Below are 26,491 nucleotides of genomic sequence, written 5' to 3'. Positions count from 1 at the left end.
CCATCGAGGGGTGTGTGGAAAGGTTGGAAATGGTTAGTATGGTGCTTTCCTTTTGAGAAGCACTGGCATGGATTGCCTTGCAGATGGACTGCCTTGCAGATGGAGGGGATGGGTGGCTGTCACGGCCCCACTCGAGCAGGGGGTGATGTGACTATGGCTGTGTGCTTGTGTATGTGTGTGTGTTTGTGGGTATCTATGTACGAAGTGGTGAAAGTGTACTAGAGTGAATCTGGACGGCCCTCTGCAGTCTCCTCCTCAGCCGGGCCCCATATGCCGGCCCACGTTGCCCTCCCGGATCTCCTCCTCCTCCTGGCCTGCCCACCCTGTCTACACTGGCTGCACAAATTAGCACAATGTGCAGGCAGGGCTCCTCAGCTGGCCTCCACACCCCACTTGACACGGGCCTGACCTCTCCAGTGTGTGCTTCTCTTGCCCGGCTGGGCCCTCTCCGGCTGCCTGTCACTCCCACAGCCCACCCTGGTTTTGCCAGCTAAGGGGGCGTGGTGAAGGCGGGACTCAGACTGCCAAGTCTGGGTGAGGAAGTGTGGATAGATGGGAATGAGCAGGGGTGGTGGACTTTCGAGGTAGCCTCTGGGGTTGCCTGGTCAATTAAATTCACATTGTGGATAAATGATTTGCAAATGATATACAAACAAGTAAGTGTCTTCGAGAGCTCTTTTCTCATGGCCTATTAAAAAGTGAACTAAAAGCAGGGCTCATCTGTCAATGCACTGTAGATAGACACTTACCTCTACAGGATACTGATAAACCAGATTGTCTGTGATGTTTAAAGCATCCCCATCTCTCATTGTTTGGATAAACAGCTTATCTTAGTCAATCTGAAATATGTTCTGTAATATTCTTTTTTATCTAATCTAATATAATGTTATATCTATCTATCTATCTATCTATCTATCTATCTATCTATCTATCTATCTATCTATCTATCTATCTATCTATCTATCTATCTATCTATCTATCTATCTATCTATCTATCCAGCTATTGTATATCTATCTGTCTGTCTATACTTACTCACTTATAGCCACCTCTGCCTGTATTTTAACATAAAAAAACCTTACAAATGCAATATACTTCAATAATTCAAACATGACAAAGTCAGCCAGTCTGAATCGTGCTGATAAAATGTTAGTAGCTTGCGTATTTTTATGTGATGCTGTATCTCTATGATCTTAGAAGCAGCTGGAGACACATGCACACACATGGACACACACATGGAAACATTCATCAAGCAGACACGCTCCAGTCTTGAGGGCATATGCAGGAGGTTGAGTGTGTGTGTCTGTTTGTGCGCATTCATGTGCTTGAGTGAAAGGCGTGTAACAGTCCCTCTGCCTGCTCCCTGAGGAGTAGATGATACTAAAGACACTAAACGTAACCCCGGCGGTGAGAGGAGGGAGGAGGGGTGGGGAGCAGCCTTAGCCTTGTGCCATTCTGCTCCTTTACAACTTTACAAAATAGGCTTTTAATTTTGCTGAGCGGCTGGGGTGTGTGTGTCCTGCCTGTATCAATCATCATCATGGGGCTGCAGGCGCAGGGCTGCTCCCTTGGGTCTGGTCTCCTTCTGTAGCCTGGAGCTTGCAACACACACTCTTTCTCTTTATTCCTCCTGCTCCATGGCCTCGACTGCCCACAGCGCCGCTCTGTGTTGTACCGTGGTGGATTCAGCTCCTGCAGGTGAAACAGACTGAGTGTGGTCATCTAGAATGCAGGACGGAAGAGGTGGCTTCCTTTGTAGAACATCTGCATCCAGCAGATGCCCTGTCTGAGACTCATTCAGTGCTTCACTCCCTCTTTCATGATTAGAAATGTTAAGGTTGAGGAAAACGAAGTACAATGTGCCCAATAGGGAAAATCTGTCAACATCCATTTATGCAGTACTTTATCCAAATGTGAGAATTGAATTATTTCTTACACTAATGAGATCTACACCTATGCTGCTTATATATGTGAGACACACACACACACACACACAGTACTATATATATATATATATATATATATATATATATATATATATATATATATATATATATATATATATATATAGTAAAGTCATTGATTTTTTTTTTTTAAGAATTATACTTACAAGTCTGTCAGTGAAGCTAAAAAAAAACTTACACCAGTCTAAGGACTGTCCTGGTGGCTGGTGTTAGAGGGGTTTTTGGCAACTGGCGAGGCTAGCAGTATCTGAAGACCAGTTTGACCAGCCTGGAAGATCTTATTAAACCAGCAAACCAATTTAGGCTAGTTTAAGCATTTATTTTTTAGTTTTTAGAAAGGTTATTCACTAATAATGTTGTTACCCAAAACTCATGTCTAGACCAAGTTCAGAATTTAAAAACACATGCATTAATCAATTCTGTTTTGGCATTAATAACATAGACATGCTATTTTGCTTTTTGACAATACTTCCTAGATAGATAGATAGATAGATAGATAGATAGATAGATAGCTTATACATGAACTGTAATAGTACAGCCAAATATGTGACAATATTTGCTATCAAACAGCATGATAAATGATAAAAAAATTTCACATCCAAGAAAATAAAGAAAAGTTGCACTACATTTGTGCAGTAAGACTTACCTGTATTTTCACCGCATGCTATATAATTCAGTGTCATTGCGGCCTCGCTGTGGCCTCTGGGTGTCAGGGTGACATGAACTGTGCTGCTCTCAAAGGGCAGATGGAGTGGCAGAGGGCACACACCTCAGGGCATGACCGATCTAGGACCCTGGTGAGTAAACACTTCTGTTAGCAAACATAGCCAAAATCACAAAGACACACGTAGTCTGACAAGCTCCATGGCATCATTCACACGTTTCACAAAACGAGACAAGCATAAATGAGAAACAATCTACAGTTATTGTGCTGTTCTCTTCACAACCCCATAAGCAGAATGATTACACAACAGTCTCCGTTTGACACCAAAACAAACACATGTGAAAATGGGTCGGTGGAGAGCCAAGGATGTAAATCTGTTTAAGTACATCAAATGATCCGTGATGAATCTGTAGGCGTTCGTACACAACATACGGCGGTACCAGGCAGCGGCTCTAAAGCGAGGGTTTAGTATTAGCTTATATGCAAAAATGGGATGTAGCATCTTTCAATAAGCGAGCTAAACACGGAAGGAACTTGGCACAAGCGTAGAACTGATATGATGCCTAATTAGGTTATGAGACTAATCTGTGTAGATTATTTTGAAGCTGTGATTAGCAAACGTATACCCATATGTTTAGATGCCTGAGGATGAAGTAATGTAAATGATTAGCTGACAGATTCCAATCAAGACAAATGGAAATGCTGTGGCACGGGCGACTCCTCCTTCATTTGGACTGGTAACAGTAATTCAGTAACAGCATGAGGTGAATGTCTGATTGCTAGACAATCAGAGCAGTGAAGTGTGTTACTGGTCATGTTACACATCTCAACTGTACTCACGCTTGACAAGGAACAGAGTGTGTCTCTCTTTCCCGTTCCCTGTCTCTTCTTCTCCTTGTTTCTTTTCTTTGACTTTCCTCCAACCCCCCCATCACCCTCCAAACCCACTTTCTCTCTCTCTGTCTCTTCTCGTTTCGACTGCCGGGGGCTCTAATCTGATAAAGTGAGCCGAGAGGTGTGATAAGGGCGAGCCGGGAGCAGCAGGCCCCCCTCGCCAGGCCGTTTAGTATGCATAGACTTCAGCTATCTGCTCTGCTGCACCTTGACTCCCACTGATCAGCCTCCCTGACAACAACCCCCCTTTCACTCCGCCCCATCCTGCACATACCCCTAACAGCACCCTCTTGCCCTAGGGGAGAGAGAAAGGGGAGGGCTGGGACACAGGTGGAGGGAGGAGACCCGGTCTGTAGTGGTCCATAACTCAGAAATACCCCTCTTCCACTCAAATGTTGCTGGAACCAATACCCCATCATGTCCACCAAAGAATAAAAAGGGACTGGACCTTCATGATAATTGATATACGATGGTGAAATCTTATTAGATAATACAAAAACATACAACTTTTAGAAAGGGATCAGACTTGGGTATACTGATTATATATATATATATATATATATATACAGTATATATATATATATATATATACAGTATATATATATAATTCATCAGTTTAGACTTTGACAAATTTTTTTATTTGTATTTGTACAATGTAGGTTTAGATTATACATTTCTGTACTTATGTTACTCATAATTCTTCCAGCTATTTAAGATTTCTTAAAAATTAAGACTTTGAGATTGTGATCAATTCGTAATAAAAGTTTGGGAAATTAAGGGTGTCTTCACCAATCACAATAGTGTCAATATTCAGCTTGAATCAGCTGATTCAAATTCAGTTCAGTAGCAGTGCCAGTGTTAAATGAATGTATTTTATTTGTAAAAATGATTGATTTCTATTTTCTATTCTTTTTTTAATATATTTAAATAACCAATGTTACATAGCTTGAGAGGAATACAGTGATTACAATAGACCCTAAACTAAGTTACACTAATAATTACAATATAGAAAATCCTATTCTTAACGGTTGGTCTATTTATTTTAATGTTAAAATGTCTAAGAAAATAAAATGCGTGTGTGTGTGTATATATAGATGTATGTGTATATATATATATATATATATATATATATATATATATATATATATATATATATGCACAATGTTATGTATGTTATGTAGTAATATCGTCTGTTTTGATGCACTATTTTGTTGTAACATAATCTGTTGCATCTTTTTTTGTTTATGAAGTCAGTGAAAATGTGGCCAGTCCATACTGACCTGCTAAAATTGCATCTCTGTCTCAGTATATCTGTAACACATCAGCATTTTGCATCCTTGTTATCCTCTCTCTCTCTCTCTTATTAATTGATTGCTCTACTTTTGTATGTTTTTTAGATGTTGGCACAGTTTCCAATCATTTTTCTTTTTCTCTGTTTCTCTTTCTCCGCTCCTTCCTGTCTCGTCTTCCTCCCGCTAGTCCCTGTGCTGCCACTCACCTGGGAGGCGTGCTGCTCAGTGATAATGGCAGTGGGAGAGCCAGAAGCAGCTATCCGCCTCTGGTAATGCTGAAAAGGGATTTGGCCTGAGTTTGAGTGGAGGAGGTTATTACGGATCAGGGGGGCCTGGTTTTGAAGCGGAGAGATGAACTGGGCCACGGTATGACTAGAACCGCTGGGATGTCAGTCAGCTTTCTTCTCTAACAATGGCAGATAAGACAAAAGTGGTTGTTTGCCGTCTCTCTCTTACACACTGGCCCATTAAAGGTGTGCTGTTATCTGATAAGCCGTGAGAGGTGTGATCACCTACACACACAAACACACAAATACACACCTCCAGTCCCTCATTCAGTGCTCACTTATGACCTCGAACCCGTCTCACTCGGTCCTCGGTGTCCGTATGCTGAAAGAGATGGAGAAAGTGTTATGTGGCTCTGTGCTTTTTCTGTTGTTTTGTTCCCGTTCAAGTTCTCTCCTAGCTTATTTTCCTTTATTCTTATCGTTCCATCTGGCTGCTAGTCACACATTAATCTAAATTCCAAACAGGGTTTCTCCAGTGGCGTTATCAACTCGCCGTTGATGTGAGCGTTGGCCCAGGAGAGGGGAGGCTGGCAAAGGGGGAAAAAACAACACACAGCACAACAAATTGATGTGGATGGGGGAGTGAGTGAGTGAGTGAGTGAGTGAGTGAGTGAGAGAGAGACAGAGAGAGCCGGAGTGCTTGCTTGCTTGCATGCTTGACAATTGCGCCAAGCTTCATCATGACTTCAGTACAGGTGTGAGACTTAATCACAGGTATAAAAATTCACTCAGAAGACTGTCTCTGTATATTTGTTTTAAATGTAATTTGCAGTGCTGTGTAGCCCACTGCAGGTTTTTCTATTAATACATTTCACTGCTGTCCACTTTATTGTGATGGGGCAATATCACCAAGTGATATATAAACAGGTATTTTCTGAAAAGTTATATCTCAATTCTGATTGGTTGATTGGTATGTTGTTCCAGGATCAACAAGGATGTTGATCCAGGAACATGTTGTTCTTGGTGAAATCACGCTCACTAATACACTGAGCAAGGGCACTCACGCTGGGCCGGGGCTAAGCCCCCTGTCTTGTCCTGACAAACTGGGCTGATAAAGTCTTCCTGGAGCTGCGTCACATCCTTAAATTAGTCCAGACAAATGCTTTTCTCCCCTCAGGTTCTGGCTCAGGTAGACTCCCAGTGCACTGCCAGAGGGAAGTTCACGGTAATCTACAGATTTAGCAGCAGGGTGCCACACATTCCTCTGCCAGTGCCGTCCTGAGTTGAATAGGATCTCCTCCTTTTCCCTGCATACTGCAGCCCTGTGTGTCTGATGTTTCATTTCACACTTGTTTTGCGAAGACAAAACCAATGATTTGACAATTACGTCTATAGAATTAACCCCATTGTTACCACGTCATGTTTGGCTATAAATGTTTGTTTGTTTGAATTCTTTTCATTCATTCTGTAACCATTTAGGTCAGAGCTGGAATAATTAGGGCTGTACTGAAAACTAATAATGTTATGGATTAATGTGGGAGAACTTGACAGAAGCACATCATTTAGTGGGAGAAATCCATGATATAAATTGGCAGACAAAGCACAAGGCAGTCAATACGGATTACAGCTAAGCCTCTCTTCTTTGCCGGCGTTTGGACTGGCATTGATAGGCTCTCACAGGTCTGCAAGCCCACACTCTGCTGGACGGGGAACGTGGAGGATCGGGCATGCTGCCATGTCACTCTGAACACCCCCTGCCTCCACCCTCCGGTTCCGCCTCATCCCCTCGCCCCCCACCACAAACCCTAAAGCCTGTACCCCAGGCACTGTGCTGGCACAACCTTGGCACGCCGATGCCAGCTGGGCAAACACTCAAGTCATTGACAAAATAAACACCTTTCAAATAGAGGCAAAACAAGACGACAGTCTGATACAAACAACAGACTAAATAAATCATAAGTGTGATGCTGGGAAGGGAGGAGAAAAACAGGAGGAGAAGATCTCTTTAGAGACGGATATGTATCTTGCAATGTGCAATGACAATCTGAAACTAAACTTAACAAAAACTGTACGAGGATTTCATTTTATTTTTGGACTTTATTATTAGTTGTATGTCTGTTTGTGCTAATCAAGAGTTTTTAAACTTTTTGATGCCCAAGACCCCCAAATATTGTCTTGCGAGTTATATTTTTTCCCCAAATAATTGTCTTCTGTTGCTGTTTATACTAAAGCAAATAATTTCAATATTATCTGGAATTTTTTTATAATTTAAAAAATATTTTAATATATATTATTATTATTTCTCTACATAAAAATAAATAAATCATACATAATACATAAATACATAAAATACATAAATCTTAAAATGTTAAATGTAAAAATATTTAACATTTGTAATAAATTTTAAAATGCCCTATATATATATATATATATATGTATATATATATATATATATATATATATATATATATATATATATATATATATATATATATATATATATATATATATTCTTAAATTTGAAAACCCCTGTTTTAATATCCATAATCATTCCTAAGGGGAGAGGTTTGGGATGACCCGATTAAAATTATGCTGCATGCAGGACAGACAAATCAATTTTCAATCAATTTCTCTTTAAGGGTGAACTTATTTCTTTCAATGTCATTTTTTTTCTTGTTCCTGTCCCATCTTAATATGCACAGACAACTGTAAGTAGATATTTTGGAGACTGATGTCCTTAAAAAGTGTAATACTGTTACTCTTTTGTACTATCAGAACATATCTTTTTGTTCCCAACCAGCAAAATTGGCTCAACCAATAGCATGTTTAATTTAAGACTACCCGTTTAGCCTTCCAATGGAAGACTGATTTCATTAATCTATTATTTAATTAATTTATTGTTATTTACATTTTATTTATGTGATTATTTTTTAAATTCCACTTAGAAATCTTAAAGGGTTAGTTCATCGAAAAATGTAAATTATGTCATTAATAACTCACCCTCATGTCGTTCCGAATCCGTAAGACCTCCGTTCATCTTCGGAACACAGTTTGAGATATTTTAGATTTAGTCCGAGAGCTCTCAGTCCCTCCATTGAAACTGTGTGTACGGTCTACTGTCCATGTCCAGAAAGGTAAGAAAAACATCTTTGAAGTAATCCATGTGACATCAGAGGGTCAGTTAGAATTTTTTGAAGCATCGTAAATACATTTTGGTCCAAAAATAGCAAAAACTATGACTTTATTCAGCATTGTCTTCTCTTCCGTGTCTGTTGTGAGCGAGTTCAAAACACTGCAGTTTAGTGATATCCGGTTCGCATAAGAATCACTCGATGTAACCGGATCTTCTTGAACCAGTTCACCAAATCGAACTGAATCGTTTGAAACTTTTCGTGTCTCCAATAAGAATTAATCCACAAATGACTTAAGCTGTTAACTTTTTTTAAAGTGGCTGACACTCCCTCGGAGTTCAAACAAACCAATGTCCCAGAGTAATTCATGTACTCAAACAGTACACTGACTGAACTGCTGTGAAGAGAGAACTGAAGATGAACACCGAGCCGAGCCAGATAACGAACAACAGATTGACTCGTTCTTGAGTCAAGAACCGTTTCTGTCAGACGTGTCCGATTAGAGAACCGAGGAGCTGATGATACTGCGCATGTGTGATACAGTGTGAAGCAGACTGAGACACAGCTCGTCTGAACCGAACTGATTCTTTTGATGATTGATTCTGAAATGATTCTGTGCTAGTGTTATGAACGTAGGTAAACTTCCCATCGAACTTCCCATCACGAGTGGTGATCCGATGCAACCGGTTCTTGACTCAAGAATGACTCAATCGTTCGTTCGTTTTCTGGCTCGGCTCTGTGTTCATCTTCAGTTCTCTCTTCACAGCAGTTTAGTCAGTGTACTGTTTGAGTTACACTGAGCATGAATTACTCCAGGATATTGTTTTGTTTGAATTCAGAGGGAGTGTCAGCCACATTAAAAAAGTTAACAGCTTAAGTCATTTGTGGATTAATGCTTATTGGAGAAGAAAACCATTTCAAATGATTCAGTTCGATTTGGTGAACTGGTTCAAGAAGATCCGGTTACATCGAGTGATTCGTTCGCGAACCGGATATCATTGAACTGTTGTGTTTTGAACTCACTCACAACAGACACAGAAGAGAAGACAATTCTGAATAAAGTCGTAGTTTTTGCTCTTTTTGGACCCAAATGTATTTTCGATGCTTTAAAAAATTCTAACTGACCCTCTGATGTCACATGGACTACTTCAAATATGTTTTTATTACCTTTGTGGACATGACTGTGTACACACAGCTTCAATGGAGGGACCGAGAGCTCTCGGACTAAATCTAAAATATCTTAAACTGTGTTCCGAAGATGAACGGAGGTCTTACGGGTTTGGAACGACATTAGAGGGTGAGTCATTAATGACATATTTTCATTTTTGGGTGAACTATCCCTTTAACCTCGAAATTTAAAAAATATTACTGTCAAGTGCCACACAATCCATTGCCTCTCCTGTCTGCCCATGTTAGCAGTAAACACGTTTACAGCAAATAAAGGCAATTAATCCAATAATGAAAGAATGCAGCAATCCTTTTGTGGGATGAGAAAGGAGGGGGGAAATGATTTGAGTCAAGGCGGGTGGAGATTTTTATTCATTTTATTCATCCCTCATTCATTCAAGCTTGTTTTATAATTCTTTAATTTTTATGTTAATGGCCATCAGTAGCTGAATGAGACCATTTTGATGACATATCTCCAGTCTCGATCCATGGCCAGCTTAGCAGCTGACGAAAATAGCGGCGAAATCCAGAGAATAATGGGGCTCGGGAGGATTTTGTGCAGCTGAGGCTTTGCATTCAAATGGGTGGCCATCTCAGCAGAGGCCCTGCGCCGCTTTATCATGTCTTTACAGCCAGCAGCTTGTTTATGAATAAAAAATGTGGCATGAAACCAGAGGAGTGAGTTGTCTTTGTTTTGTCAAGTGTGCTGAGACAAAATGCTTCTCGCTCTCCTTGCTCTCTCCGTTTTCTCTCTCTCCATCTCGAGGGACCTGCAGGGGCAGCTGAACCCCTAGCCCCCTACCTGACGAACTGTTGCCATGGGAATTGCTGTCCCTTGGTGATCGTTTGATGCTGCCCACCCTACCCCAATCTCGCAAACAAAACACACTGCACACTCCGAACAAGGGTGCGCTGATCGCAGCCCAGACGCCACACACAAGCAGACACAATCCCTAAGCTCACCCACCCTAGCATTTTCTGCTCACTCCAACAAGTTCTGTTAAATATTAATGATGTGTGACTACAGGAGGGTTTGGCCCCCACCCACGTCCCTTACACCCCCTCTGTCTCCCTGAGCCTTTGTTTTGGGACTTCTGCCCTTCTGCCCAGCCTTTAAAGTAAAAGCAGGGCTGAGATGACAGGCGGATGGTTTTGATGGATTTATTAGACCTCAGCAGTTGTCTTTAAAGTCAGCAGTGAAGGGAGCACAGAACACTGGTTTTAACTCAACTCTATAACATTGTGTGTGTGTACATATATATATTTCATTTATGTAACCGTTCTGACTGATATTTTAAATGTATTAAAATATATGTCTGTGTGTATGTATGCATGTTACCAGATATTTCAAAATTTGTATTTACAATTTTTTATAAAGTAGTTTTTTCTTAATGTTAGATGTTTAAACTTAAAATATACTGTTCAAAAATAATGAAAACAAATTTATTAAAAATTGTCACTTTGACAGAAATATATATATATATATTGTCAAAATGAATAAAATCTAAAAAAGTTTTTTGAAATGTATTTGTATGTGCTTAATACTTACAGTATATATAAAATTTGTTAAAATCATATATATATTATATAAATATTATAAATGTTATATTTAGGGTGTGTGTGTGTGTGTGTGTCTGTCTGTATATATATATATATATATATATATATATATATATATATATATATATGGGTCACGGGTGTATTAGCGTATTATTTCCCATTACAGGCACGGTTAGTTCCACACAGAAGGCCATGTGTGTGTCTGGGGCTAAGATGATTAGCAGGCTCAGTGATTCAGGCAGGCTGGTATGTAAGATGCTGCCCCAGGGCATGCAGGGAAGCTGAGGGGCAGGTGGGTGGCTGGCTGTCTGTCTTGGTGTTACCTGGGTGGAGCAGCATGTGGGCTGGGCTAAGCCCCAGCTCTCCTTGCTTGAGTGGACCGCTATAGCTGTGCCAGTCTTACTACCCTATTCGATGCCAGCCTGCCCACTGTACCATCTGACACACATTCACACCTTTCCCTACTGGGCACCGTCGGCCTCTGCCACCATGCCTCAGCACTTGAGGCTGCAAGTGCACGCGCCGCTGTGTGAGCATGTACACCACATAGCTGTCTATCTGAGCATCTTTCTGTCTTCTTGAGGCAAGTGTGCTTGTCAAAAGGCAAGGTTATTCAGAAGATGACACTGTGCATTGCTTGTTGTTGCTTGTCTTGTGCCCTACACTTTAGACACTGAAGGAGAAAGGAATGGAGAGTGTTGCTGATGCCAGTGTGTGCCCAGACACCTGCCAGGCACCTGTTTTCATGTGTTTGTGTCAATGTCAGCTCAGGACTCCAGGTCTCTGACACAGGTTACGGGCCCAGCAGGACAAGCGTCTCTTCTCGCTCGATCTCTCGCCGACTGGGAATCACCTGCCCTTGCCAGCCAAATCACTGACGTATAAAAACCCTCCAACAGTCTGCCTGTCCATATGTCCATATAAACTCAAACATTCAGTCTGAAAGCACCAGAATAAGCTACTTCAGGCATCGTTTGGAGGTTTGAACTGAATTGACTCAACACTAAACTGACTTGAGCTGAATAGTGACCAGATTGTTGAATAGTCTTATATTTTAGGTTGATTCTGTTGTCTGTTGTTGATTCTGATACTTTCTTGTTTATAATTCTGAAGCTGCTCTGTAACAACCTGTAGGTCACAGATAGTTTGTGTTCTGCATTCCACTGAATTTAGGAGTATTTGGATTTTTTTTTATATAATCCTGGGTATTCTTCCTGTTAATTTATTCCCTTGGGTATTCATGATGTTCAACTGTTCCTTGTTTAGTTGGTCATTTAGTCTGTATAGCCCTCTTTTTCATTGTTATTTGTCCATTCCGGTCAATATAAAGTTTGTAAAGCTGTTCTCCTGTGCACCCACGTTATTGTTTTTTTTTTTTTTTTAAAAAAAAAAGAAAAAATGTTCACCCACAAATAAATTTTATGTCAACATTTAGAATTTATGATTATCATTCAGAACATTTATTTTGAAGAGTGTTGGTAACCAAATAGTTGATAGTAGCCATTTAGTAGTTTTCTCCTAACTACTAACTAGCATTCTTTAAAATATATATTTTTAGTGTTCAACAGCTGAAAGAAACTCATACTGTTTTGACATTTTGAAGAATGTTGGTAACAGTTAAAAGTAGCCAATGACTTCCATAGTATTGTTCTCCTTACTATAGAAGTCAGTGGGTACCATCAAATGTTTGGCTACCAAAATCCTTCACAAACTCTTTTTTTTGTTCTACAGCTAAAGGAAAGTTATTCTGGTTTGGTACAACATCAGAATGAGTAAATGATGACAGAATTTTCATTTTGGGTGAACTGTCCCTTTAATAAATATAACACTTGCGAATGGATCCTTCCATCATCTCTCCTTGGCTGTACCAAATCGTGACACTGTAGTGAATAAGGATGCAAATTTGCAGGGTTGCAAATGTCTTAAATGTCTGATCCTTGCATGAGTATCAACACACATTACTCTCTCATAGCTCAGACTTTGTTCTAGGCCTTCCAAAAAATAAATTTGCTATCACTAAGGATACACTTTCTACTTATTTCTTCTCTCTCAACATGTTATATTCATTCCAACTCTCACTGTCCAAACATATAGTGGCTCGCAACTCCACCCCTCTCTCTCTCTCTCTTTCTCTTTCTGTCTCTGTCCCCTCCCTATCTGCCGGACTCAGCAGCAGCTCCTATAATCTCTTGTGCTCCGGCGGTGCAGCACACGCTGGCCCCTCATGGGCCTACAGATGCCCTCTGTCCATGGGAGCACTTCCTGCGCAGGTGTGCCATGGGGCAGGGGCGGCACTAAACAACACGCATCCGTGCCAGTCTGAGCACCCCCATTCGTCACCCAGAGTCACCCAAACAGCACTGGTCCAGATGCCGTTTCGTCTGCGCGCCATCTAGTCCTGAACCACGTATCTGACTCGAACGTATTTTGATAGTTGTACTTCTTCTCGTGGCTGGCATCTCTTAATCAATGTTAATTGGCTCCAATTAACATATGTTAATTAATGATATTTACCTCAAATTAAAGGTATGAAAGGTCCCAGAGGGTTTCCTGTTCATCCAATTAGAACCAATTAGCTGCAATTAACACGTGTAAATGAGATGCTATTGAGTCCAAAACAAACAGTGTGTAGTCTGCGCGATTCCCATGCAGTTTAACCTGAGCTGTGTGTGTGTATGTATCTCATCACAGACACACACATACAAACTCTGTTGAACACACACATATACAAGCTCTGTGGGGCAATTTGGCAGGTCCATGGCCAGGATTTCAAGCTTAGCCATCTGACACTTCTAAGCAGATTGCATTTATAAGCATGTCATGCAAGGTGGTGATATTTAAAATACTGTAATAAAAAAAAAATAGTTCAACCAAAAGTATAAAGAATTCTGAAAATTAACCATCAGGCCACCCAGGATGTAAGGGAGTTACATCCTTAGCATTACATCACTTTCTCACCAATGGATCCTCTGCAGTGAATGGAAGTTGTCAGAATGAGAGTGCAAACAGCTGATAAAAACAGCACAATAATCCATCAGTTAATGTCTTGTGAAATGAAAAGCTGTGTGTTCGTAAGAAACAAATCCATTATTAAGGGATTAAAACCTTCAAAAAACGTAAAACCTTTGCTTCTGGCATAGAATCCGTCCCCTGTTGTCCTTTCATATCAAAATCAACTGACATATTTGTTTAGAACTCTTTTGTTTTAGAAACGGTGCTTGATCTGTGCACATTTCTCTCCTGATTCAAACAAGATGACATTTTCACTGTAGAAAGCAATATTTCAGATAGAGGGCTCATATTTTGTTCATAAGCACCATATTTTGGTCTTAAATAAAAAATGCTTCACAAGACATTCATTGATGGACTGGAGTCATTTTGATTACTTGTGTATAATTGTGATGGTTTTATCAGCTGTTTGAACTGCAGAGGATCCACTGGTATATATAAGAATCAGGAGCTTTTGTTAATAGAAGAATTTCTTTTTGTGTAAAAAGAGGTTGTTTTTAGATAGCTATTGATTCAACAAGAGAAAATAGTGTGTGAAATACATTAGGATTTTAATGTGGTGTAAACAGGCAGCAATAGCCAAATGAACATAATACAGAGCAGCAGTAATGTAGCTGTGTATTATGAAAATATCCCACCACTTCTACAACAAAAACACTTCTTTTATGGCAAAATAAATGTGCTGTGGGTATTCCAGACTGGGCTCTTTTAGCCAGCTATACCATTTAGTTTAGAAAATTACATATTTTCCAAAACCAAACACTGAATTCTTTACCTGGGTATTAAGACTCAAGGGAAGCCATTTTTCATGCCTCTTTTCAGTTCAATTATACCAGCAGCAGAACCAAGGTAGCAATAAGCATGCAAAGTTGACATCAATAACTTCCATACACCCGCTCTATATCTGAATAGATGCAGATTATTTCACGTTGGTCTTGAATAAGCGCGCAAGCCTTTTGAAATCGACGTCGAGAGCAGACTGTAATCTGAGTTAGCAGTTTTTGGAGAGTGTTGACAGCAATCTCCCCCAGCGTGGTGTGGTTGCGTTGCATTAGTCTCCAGGTTTTACAGTGGAAATGGAGAACAGTTCCGATACTTACCATTGTAACAATCGGGGGTTTCTGAGCTTTGCGATGGGGGGAAGAAGCCGCTTTGTTCGGTGATAAGAGCAGAGGGGAAATATGAGGAGAAAAGGCAATCCAAAGGGCTGAACAAATCTGGGAGCAGTATTATGGGATGGTAAACACGTCTGCTGCTAAGAGGGAGCGGATTTGCTGTTTCTTATTTTGGGGACGTGCTGTATTTGGAAAGAAGCACAAAGGGTGGAAGGGCATCAAGGGTGGGGGGGGGGGGGGATCAGGGGGTGTGTCTTGTTGGAAAACATGCAAAAAAAAACAAAGTGGTATAGCAAGAATCAAAGAACAAGAGAGCAAAATGTTCCACTGTAATTACATGCAAACAAAACAACTTATCGGTGTTCACTGTCTTTACACTGTCCACATGACCTTTCCCATTGAATTCCCTGTTCTATTGGCAGAGTTCATGCACAGAACCAGTGTCTGGTGTGGATTGATATAACTCATTTTGCATTGGAAATTATATTATTATTATATAAAGCCTAAAAGGGTTAGTTCACCCAAAATTTAAAATTATACTGTTTTACTTACCCTCGAAGCATCCTATGTATACATGACTCTCTTCTTTCAGACAAATCCAGTCGGAGTTATAAAAAATTGTCCTGGCTATTCCAAGCTCTATCATTGCAGTCAGCAGGTGTTGCAGTAGAACAGTTCACAAGTCATCAAATAAAGCGCTGCATTCATAATAAAACTTTCACATGGCTCCGGGAGTGAATAAAGGCCTCCTGTAATGAATGCATGCGTTTTTGTAAGAAAAATATCCAGATTTCAAACATAATAAACACTTTTCTCCCACTTCCGGTATCTGTCATATGCGGAAGCTGTTTTTGGGTGAACTAACCCTTTGAAGCATGCTCACACCAAGAACAATAACTATAAAGATAACTATAACAACTAGTTTGACCATGCTATATTTATTATAAGGATGGAGTTGTCAATTGCCACTTTAAATGTTCAAGAGAGCAAGTTGAATTCTGACTGTCAAAATTGTTGGCATTATCAGCTGGGGGAAAAATCGGAGTTTCCAGTGATATTGTACCTCTTTGCTGTTATAGTTGTGGTGCTATTTTTTGCACAAATATATTTTGAACATTATCATTATCGTTCTTAGAGGGAATGAGCGTTTAATGCCAGTTTTAATGTACTAAAAATAAAATAGTTTTCAAAACAAATTGTACTAAAAATAAATACTTTTTTGATGTTTTTTGTGTGTAAACAAAAAATTCAATTTTAATTTAGTACAATTTATTTGTGAAATAAAAAACCTATGAGTAAACACACAGTTGGAAAAAAAACACACTAAAATCAATTATTTGTGACAAATATTTATTGAAATTTGCATAGTCAAATAATTGTACAATTGAAACTTAAATGCATGTGGATGCGCCATTTTGTCCGTTTTTGCTCTGTAACAACATCTGTGCACAGCACCATAAATCCACATCTACTTTTCTCTCTTTACATTGTTCAATTCTGCCAGCTCTCTGGTAATGATTAAAACCATGCAAGTCAATCCGCTCACACTGTTTATTTACAGTCAAATCCATTTCTATCCCTGATCCATGGAAGATCCAAGGAGAAGTATATAAGCTGGTTAAATGGGGAAGATCTTGGAAACATTGTACAATATCAGATTGGTGCTCACATGTTTTTTGTGCAGCATTAATTCTGCTCTCCATCTCTAACTCTGAGCAGTGAAGGTCTACGGAGGCTTTTCTGTGTGTGCAAAGCTGTCCCAGCGTTAATATTTTCAGTGTCTCAAGCTTACAGAGAGTGAACTCTCACCCCTCCCCACTGCTGCTGCACAGAGATAAAACTTTCCGTTTCCCTTTTTTTCAGCAGAGAATTACAAGAAGAAGTCGATAACACCGCCACAATCAGCTTTAACACAGAGGATTGGGCTCAGGTGAATAGCATGGGACTTCTCTCTAGGCTGACAAACAGACAGGACCATACAGCACACCTGTGGGACTCGGGAAGACCACTTCATCCCATTGTGAACATGACCAATGAAAAGAAATATCCTATCAAGCAGGCTTTTGTCTGTGCGATGCTATAGGAGAGTGGTATTTGTCTGGCTCTCTCATCGCAGTGAAGCTAGCTCAATTACATTATCTTGTGCTAAAGGTATAGTTCCAGGGCATTCTGTTGGCAATCAATCAATTAATCAATCTTTCAGTGTTCATCTTGATGTTCTTTCCCAGGTCTGGAATCTCTGAAAGCACAGAATGCCATACCCAATCCCCAATCTGTTCCTGTGCATGGACAAGAGTAGGACATTGAAGTACTTGCAAACATAGGAAAGTTACAAGTTCTTGAAATCAGATTAAACATCCAATTAAAAAGTTGATTTACAAATGTAAAAGTTGATTTGATTTTATAAATAATAATGAAATAAAATAATACAAACAATGCAATTATTTTAATTAAATTGATAAAGCATTCAATTGAGCATTTAATTCCATTTTTTTTCTTTTATTATTATTATTATTTTAAAATCTAGCCAGTAAATCTGAAGCGCTACTATACTACAAAACCATTATAAATTAATTTTAAAACAACATGTTATGAATATAGGAATTCTTTCTTCTTTCATTTAGTTATTTTTCCCCTAAAAATCTGCAATAGGGTCCCAGCTGGTCTAGGAAACAATACAAAATAACCACAATTAATTTGTGCCTCAGTGTGTTGGACAGAGCTTGATTCATTGAGCCCCCTTTTGTCGAGACACCCTTAAAACTCCGCAACCTTCTGTCTATCTATTCTTTAACAGATATATAGTTATCTAGATATAGAGTGTGTATAGGTGAGATTTATGTTCAGCCTAATGCATACATTTGCTGGTCAGCCTAATCGGCATTTCGTGTGGCCGGTCGGGAAATGGGAGAAACGGTAAACCTGTGATGCTCTGATAGGGGATTCCTGCAGGCCTGATTAGATCTAGGGCATGTTTGTCTTCCAGTAACAGGAATTACATGATTTGTAAGTGGGCCTGGCTTCCAGCAGCTTTTGAGTATTAATTCCCACCCACAGCCTGAGGAGAAAGCATTAAAGAGCCGGGAACTTATAAATAGCAGTCAGTAAGACACCATATACTTTGAGGGTTTGATGCCTGATGCATAGATCTCTAGAAGGTGAATGGGGAAATGCTGAGCATGGCTAACATAGTTTCTCAAATGTGTAGTCAATTATTCCAGATCTTTCCTGTCAGATTTAAATTGTGCATTTATTTTTTATAAAATGTTTGTACACAGGGCATTGACTTAATACATTTAATAAATATAATGTATATACACAATGTGGGTGCGTGGGTGTGTACATATATATATGTGGATCTCAGAAAAGATGGATTTCAAAGTCATACAGTCACTGCTGGAAAGGTTACAAATATGCAAAAGATGCTGGAAATTCAAACAATATTTTTAGTCTATACATATATCTGCCATTTTTAATATATGTTGATATCATCCTATTTGATATTCTATAATGCTTCATTTTGTATATATCTATTAGGTTTTATATATAAACAAAATCTCCAGAGGACTGTAATTTGTAATTTATGTGAAGCCTATTTATCAAGTTATGTATAGATCAAATTTAGATACAGCTTCATTAATGGGGAGAGTTACAGTCTGTTCAGACACAGTGTGATTAGGATGCCTTAAGGGTGTGTGCTCTTTTAGATGGTATTTTCAAACTAAGGTCTGCTCCAGCGGTCCCTGCCATCTGGACCCGGCAGACCCGCAAACAGGTCAAGGTGGGTGCCATTCCCATGGCCCTGACTGCCTGTCACTATGCCAGTGTGCTAATTTACAGCCAGCAACCCCCCTATCCCGTCCTGCCATGCCAGCCAGCAACTCAAGGGTGTGAAGATGCCAAGAGCATGCTCCGCTGAAGACAAATCAGCTTCAGTCTCTCATAAAACACCCAGAGGTCATGACCTCTTCACCTTTTCAACTCATCACACCCCGTTCCTACAGCCCTGCCTCCCGCCATGCCTACCTGATGGCCCACTCAGGCACAAACATACAAGGGGAAAATCAGGTCCAAACAAGGTAACAGTCTCATCTGAGCTCACCACACAGAGAAAACTATTTGCATGCCCACCCTCTGTTTCAGCTCTCCAGACACAGCAGGAGGAATATGAAAGTCTGTAGTCTGTGAGTAAAGCAGCCAGGATATCTCACCAAACGTACAGTGAGGAACCACTGGAGTACAGTGGAGCAGCACCTCATTCAACTAATGGCCCTGGAACAACAGGAGGGCCTGTAGCAAAAATGGGTTTGTCTCAAATTCGCCATTCTAACCAGTTTCTTGGCTTTTGTTGTCTGCTGAAAATGAGAATACTTTCTTTTTGGTGCAGCATGCAGTATTTTTTTTTCTCCGTGTGAGCAGTTCAGTTCAACTTTTGTCCCTTTCAAATGGGAATGATTTTGAAAGAGGATTTTGAGAGGCCATGTCATCATCTAACAATATTTTCTTTATCATTGCACAGTACTAGTTTGGTTTATACTGTTTCAAAGCCAAGATGAGTAAAACATACTAGAAATCCAGAAAGCTCTTCTTTTTTGGGCTCTGCATTTGCTAAAAGGTTCACAAAATATGTCTTGAACTGATACCTGACAGAACATGAGTAGATAGACACAGAAATGATGGTGGATACACAATAAACTCACTGTTTGTGATGGAAATAGCCACAGCCAATGCATATAATCCACTCCCTGAAATAAACTGCCCAATTAAAATAAAATGTGTCCCATATTACGAATTGAAAGCGCTGCATAATTTGAAGGGGATCCCTAGTAGGATAAGAGGCTGGTGCAAAATGAGATTATTAGCAGTGAGATATAATTGATTCACAATCTCATAAGACAAAGCATCCTCAGTGAAACTCAAAAGCATGCTTATTGTTTACATCCAAGTCCTAACAATAAATTACTATCTAATATTTCTATTTAAAATTACCCGGTATAATGAAAATGTGTATTAGTAGCAGGAGTTTCTGTTTCAATTTGGTGTAGGCTATAGCTATGTATACGCAGAAATGGATTTTGGCGTGCATATGATGCGTAATGGGTAGGATTAGGGTTTTGGGGTAGATGCGTATCATATGTACGCAAAAAACTGCATATATATGCATGCCAACAAATTGCTTGTGATATGCAAGCGAAAACTGTGTTTTATAGCTACGTCAAAAAAGTGCGAATAATATACACGCCAAAGTCAATTTCTGCGTATCAGTAGCACGATTTTCTGTTTGTTTTTGGCGTACTATTTATACAATTATCATAAGACCAGGCTCATTTAAAACCAGCGTTGTTGTGGTAGTAATGACTAACAGTGAGGAGATTCGGAATCCATTTATAAATCTCCTTAACTATTACTATAACTATCATTGGTCGTATATGTTTAAAAAATGGCACTGTAGGCACATGTATCTGGACTAGTCGAGAGCATCACGTATTTATATGTTCGTGCTCAGTCGCGCGCTCGGCTTTCACCGGCCCTAAATCCCGACAGCTCCTGCTGACGTGAGGCATGCTGGGGTGAGTGCGTTTTGCCTATGCATTAGCCATTCATTTCGTCTGTCTGACACCTCTCCAACATAAAACCGTACGGCGGAGGTAAAATATCTCTCTCCTGGCGAAAATAAAGCTTTGTCTCCCTCCTGATCTATAGGATATAAAATAAAGCCATGGCTTTGATGGTGGCTTTACCTTATGCAGGGCTTGCTTTTTGTGCACACAAAAGCAATGAAGATGAATGAGGAGGGATTGCCGGGGCCTTGTCTCCCGTGGTCCTTTAGGATCGCCCCCCTTTTCCTGTGTTCACTGCAGACTCTCGGAGAAGTTAGTCAGGCAGCTTTATTATTGATCCGTGGCAGTGGATTGCCATGAGAAGGGATGCGTCTGGTCTGCTCGAATTTTTTTTCTTTTCTTTTTTGGTTTCTGAGCTTAGATCAGACTTCATCGATTAGCACCGTTTACATTTTTTTTTTGTCAATTTAAAGGCTATAGCTAGGCCTATTCTTTGCGTTTCAAGTAGTTTGTTATATTTTCTGCAAGACACAATAAGTTCTTCATCTCTTCTGCACGTATTCCTAAAAACATATTGGTATATAAAGTGAAACGTAGACAAACGAGCGCTTCAGATCACAAGTAGGCTATCTAAATCTAATATGTGTAGGCTATAGTTTAAACGGATCTTTACTCTTGCTTTCACAGTTTAGCAGATGCAAAGCAGCACTTTATATGTTATAAATTCACGTTGATTATTGCAAATTTTGATATGTGGCTGCCATTGTAATGCTCTTCTGTTTGCATCTGTTACGTTTTGTACTGTAGCCTATAGGCGAAGTAAGATCAACATCTCGTGCACTAACATTAAACTCACATTAAACAGAATCATTTTGTTGCACCGGTTCTACAAACAAGCAGTCTGGTTTGGAAAAAGGCCCTCCAAAATTAACGTAGGATGCTAGTTAAGATTATTTTACAGCTTGTAAAGATGAGCCAACTTCGTTTGTGCATTAATGAGATGGAAATAACGCATCTTAAATAATCACACGGAGGGAAAAAAAATCATTTGTAGCCAATATTAAAGGGCAGCTACTTACCGGATAGTCCTTTGCTTTTTTGTGCTTTTTTAAGGGGGAAAATCATTCTTGGCTTACAAAAAATACAAATAGAATGTTTTAATTCAGCCCCTGGCTGTTGATATCAGCAGTAGACAGGACTGTAGCCTACTCGTGCATGCTCTTGGAGCTTCAGTGCAGAAATTTGCTCCTGTTTAGTAGCTATCTGCTGATTTTCAGCCTCGCAGCCCGTCCCCTGAGCATTGCCCACTGCACGATAATATCTCAAAGGGAGTGGTTATCACCACACATTATATTATAATCATTAGTGATCCTGGCCCTTTCACCCGCACTGCAGAATAAGCGCGGGGAACCATTAATCTAAACTAGAGCGACCACTCTCAAAGACTGCTCGTTTCAATTCGGGCCCAGCGGGGAATAATATAATAATTTCTTGCCACTGCTCTTTGGTTGGCTGTCGCTAATGAGATAATGAGGTAGATTTTCTCAGGGTTTTTGTGAATGTTTACCTGCATCAAGAACGGTTCTCTATTTTTTTTCCATAAAATATCAAATTACTATCTATAGTATATGGGGTTCCATATGGGGGGGGGGGGGATTGCATCATAGTGGTGAGTCATCATCGCGGTAAGTAGCTAATTTTTCATCCATCTTGTAAACAAATTGTTAAGACTTAATGTGCCAGATATATCTGATTCATTAATAATCGAATTTGTGAAAGCAATTTTATAAATTAATGCTTATTCTGATTTAGTCGTCTGGTAGCCTATAGTTAAATTTGAATATAAAAGACTGTTAATCCTTGGTCAGGGATGCGAGGCCTAAGCGGTCTCCTTGTCTGTGTTTGATTATCGGGTTTAGGGGAGAAATAACAGCTGTTCCAGTGATGGGACTACGAGATCTATAACCTCAATCGAATTTCTTTTGCCAGACTTCCGCAGAGTTGGAAAATCAGGAAAATTGTTTATGTTGAGTTGTTGGTCAATATTGAAGCTACCAGATTATGCCTACCCCCTTTTTCCTTTTTTTTTTTTTTTTTCTCACAGGAGCATTTCGTTTGACGTTGTTGCACTGCTACTGATCATTATTCCTGAACACTTCATTTACCCACAAGTCAACAGTTTTAGATTCGTTGAGTTAGTAGGCCTACATATTATATATTTTTGGTTGGAAACTACTGTAAGGAATATAATTGCAGAGGTCTTGCTTGAGTCGTCCCTGACCCCTAATCGGTTTGGACATGCTGTGGGTCCGGGACGGGTTTGGTCGCTGCACATCACCTCACTGCACCGCAGAGCCGAATAGATTGATAGAACGCGGTCCTGGAGTGCCACATGCCTATTGTCCACACTGCGAAGATAAAGACATTCTCTTGAAAGAAAAGCAAAACATATGCTTCGCTGCAGTCATATTTAAATTGTCCCCGCCCACCTCAGACACCCCCCCCCCCAACATGATTCAGTATGCTTGCCATGTCAGACCTTATGATATTTTTTTACTGTTTGTAAACTGTTTAAAATTATTTAAATAATGGAATGCTACGAGTAAAAATGGAGGGATGACTTTACAAAGAAAAAAATATATAAGAAAAAAGGCATGAAAAATAAAAAAAATACGATTTCATAGATTGGGAATAAAAAATTAGGCTTTTTTATATACTAGGCTATATCTTACTTTTGTCGCTAACCCATGCACTACCCTACCCTACCTTTTTTTTTTTTTTTTTTTTTTTTACTACAGAGCATGTTAGTAACAGTCATTCCACATATCATGAATAAAACCTGTAAACAAACAGGCAGCGGTGCAGAGCGATATGAAGAGGGGCCCGAGGCACAGAGCCCCCCTTTACTCGGGCTGAGTAAGGGGTAATATTTCTCACTTTATTACCGGAGTCACATCGTGTCTGTTCGGCCGGCGATCACACACTGCTCTGCCCACACTACTCAGTTAATGTATCGCTATATAGGATGACTAGGCCTACATGCGAAAAATATATAGCTACTAAAACACACTCTCTTAATATCAAAACAAGGCACTTGCTTCAAGGTGAAATTTTCAAATTGCATTTACGTTTTGTACCATTTTCTGTTTGCAGTCAAATTTTAAAACGAATAAGCCTATTTAACGACTTTTAAAAGAAAAAAATACAAACGTTTTAAATTGATTAGACAAAAACGTAAATAAGTCAAAAAAATAAAGCTAAAGCGCATAAAAAATTAGTAGGCTACTTTATTTATTTATTTTTATTTATTATTTTAGATATATTTAATGACATAGCCTATCAGATGCACTCAGAACTGTGTACTTATTTTAATAAATGCATTGTTCATGACGTGAACAACAGGAATTTTTGTCAAAACTATTGCCTTTTAAGAAATTGCAAATGAGTCATATGTTTAAGCACTTGGCTGAGTTTTGATCTGCAACAAAGTTGTCATGATATATTTCAGAGAATGTTCACCATTATCTATTAACCACTAAGACACATGAACCGGTTGATTCAGTCGCTCGCTTTTAACGTTTTGCTTATTCGAAAACTATTCCGCGCTAAGAGCATGCGTAATGCAGCGAGTGACAGGCATCTGGTCTCCAAGCGCTGAGAATTTTGCGATCGATAGCTCCCTCTAGCACTGCACCATCTCCAGACTCGCCGTTTCTTTTCCCCGATTCGGTCAGTCCACCTGACAATGCCACTAACTGAAAACTTTATTCCCATCACGGATGAGTCAGCATGTCAAATATCAGTCTGCAGACGAAATGGATACATTTGCAATTATGAGCCTTTATCCAAATATTAATGAAACTTCTCTCGTAGGTTGTTGTTTCAGAAGTACATTGTAAACGAACGATGGTCACTTTTAGATTATTAAAAAGTTCCAAAAATATCTTTATGGAGTTAAAAGTAAACGTATTTGCAAATGATTTTTTAACTGTTAACATATAATGTCATAATGTTAATCAGTGTGAGAAAATTATTATTACTACTATTACTATTATAAGCTATGCAATAATATAAATTAGTTTTCGTTTTTAATTAACTCTTTAACTCTCACTATTTCTGCATTCGAAACATCCCGTGGATTTGCATGCTCTACAAACGGGGAGAAAAGACTAGTTCAAAGGAGAGACAGGGGAGGGGTGGTGGTCGCATAGGCGAGTGCAAAAGATGGAGTGTGTTCATCTTTTATCTGTTATTCTTCGTGAAACAGCACATGTCATCCAAGGGACCCACAAGCAAAGAGGAGCGCTCCCTTGACGCTCATCGGCAGCTGTTTCTGTGTGCTGTGTAAGGAAGGCCCTTTTCTGCCTTGGCGTGGACCAGCCCCATGCCGTTTTAGAAGTGGCTCATATGCACAACGTTGCGTGGTATTGATTCCAGATTCCAGACTGGAACGTTTGCACAATATACGCTGACAGAATGTAAATAGCTGAGATTGTGAGGTTGAGGGTCGCGTGTGTGTGTGTATGCATGAGTTGGAATGACCGAGTCAGTTTATGGTCGTGAATGGTGTCAGTGTCACACATGAAGGAAAGGTTCAAGAGGTTTGAAATGAGATTAGGAATCGGTACGTGTCCTTTAATGTTATCGAATTATTACAGTGATACATATATTCGCTGTGAACAATTCAGATGAAGTTAATGTGCATACAACAAAAATGAAACATTTCATATTCGTTAAATAATGATTGTACAAAAAAAAAAAAATCAATAATTACATATTACACACTGAACATATTTTATTATTATAAAACATTAAAAATAAGAGTTATCGAAATTGTCCATACAGGGAAAACAAACATACAATTTGAAACTGCTTTAAATTCAGTACCCGTTATCTACTTTTTATTTGTAATGAAATGTAACTAGCCATATATACTTGAAGAACACGATGTATATTGCTTAAAATCAGAAGAACGGACTTAACAGATCTTACAAAACACTATAAGGTGTTTGGGCCATTAGAGGCTGCTGAAGTGATCTAACATCCTGTAAAGTTTAGAGCCCTCTTGTCTTTCACTTTCTCTCGTTTAACAAAAGACCAAAGGAGGATGTAGTTCTTAAGTGTCTTTTCGTTGACTGAGTGACGTATAAAAGGTAACACAAATTGTCTGCGTAAATTACTTAAACGGAATATAAGGAATATAGTCTTAAAAGTTAGTTTTTTTTTAACATGCGTAAAAATTGCATTATTGTCTCTAACTGTACTAGGAAATAGAATGGATATAAATTAGACTTAATGTCAGGGAAGAAGAAATGAACTATTAAAGTTCTCGCCATAGACATACAAACGTTATTTTATTTCATAATTTTATGGCATTATTCATGAATGTTTCAGGAAACAAATTGTGTTGTCTTGATCGTTACATGTCAGATACAATACAAATCTTATCATGCTTGGGCTGCTATTTGATATATAAAATAATAAAGAAAAAAAAAGATATTCTGCATATTCCAGAATAAGCATCTTTACGCCAGATTTCTTATTAAGAAATAAACACAACCACAACACAACAGCTTTCACAGCATGACGCATCTCAAAGTAGGCTACTGACACATAATCTACATATACAAAAACTATGTTTAAATTATCAGATATGTACCTTATAAAATGCTTCTCTCGTTCCTCGGTTCCACCAGAATGGACGAATATTGGAAAATGACGAGAAAAAAAAAAATCAAATTTAAGAAGACTTTCGAATAGCATGTTCTGTTTTCTGACTCTCCACATTAACTAAGATATGACAGTTTCTGGGATTTTTGACAATTGGTGTCTTCTGTTCCCTATAAATAGCGCAGAGTGTGCCGGTAAAGCGGTGAGGGGATAGCTAATGGTTACTTGAACGGAAAGCC

General features: G+C 39.2%; 1 long non-coding RNA gene across 1 annotated transcript; it reads right to left on the bottom strand.

Annotated features, from left to right (window-relative positions):
- Positions 1-1,013: 1,013 nt before the first annotated feature.
- LOC113114904 (uncharacterized) lies at positions 1,014-26,405 on the bottom strand. The gene is made up of 4 exons (XR_003293805.1): positions 26,242-26,405; positions 5,353-5,421; positions 2,609-2,756; positions 1,014-1,690 (listed from the first exon to the last, which is right to left on the bottom strand). It is a non-coding gene; the product is annotated as an uncharacterized LOC113114904 (long non-coding RNA).
- Between the last annotated feature and the right edge of the window lie 86 nt (positions 26,406-26,491).

Source organism: Carassius auratus, chromosome 15, assembly GCF_003368295.1.
Source record: "Carassius auratus strain Wakin chromosome 15, ASM336829v1, whole genome shotgun sequence".
NCBI lineage: Eukaryota > Metazoa > Chordata > Actinopteri > Cypriniformes > Cyprinidae > Carassius > Carassius auratus.
Note: the sequence above shows the minus strand (reverse complement) of the source record. Positions and strands in the feature narration are given on the sequence as shown.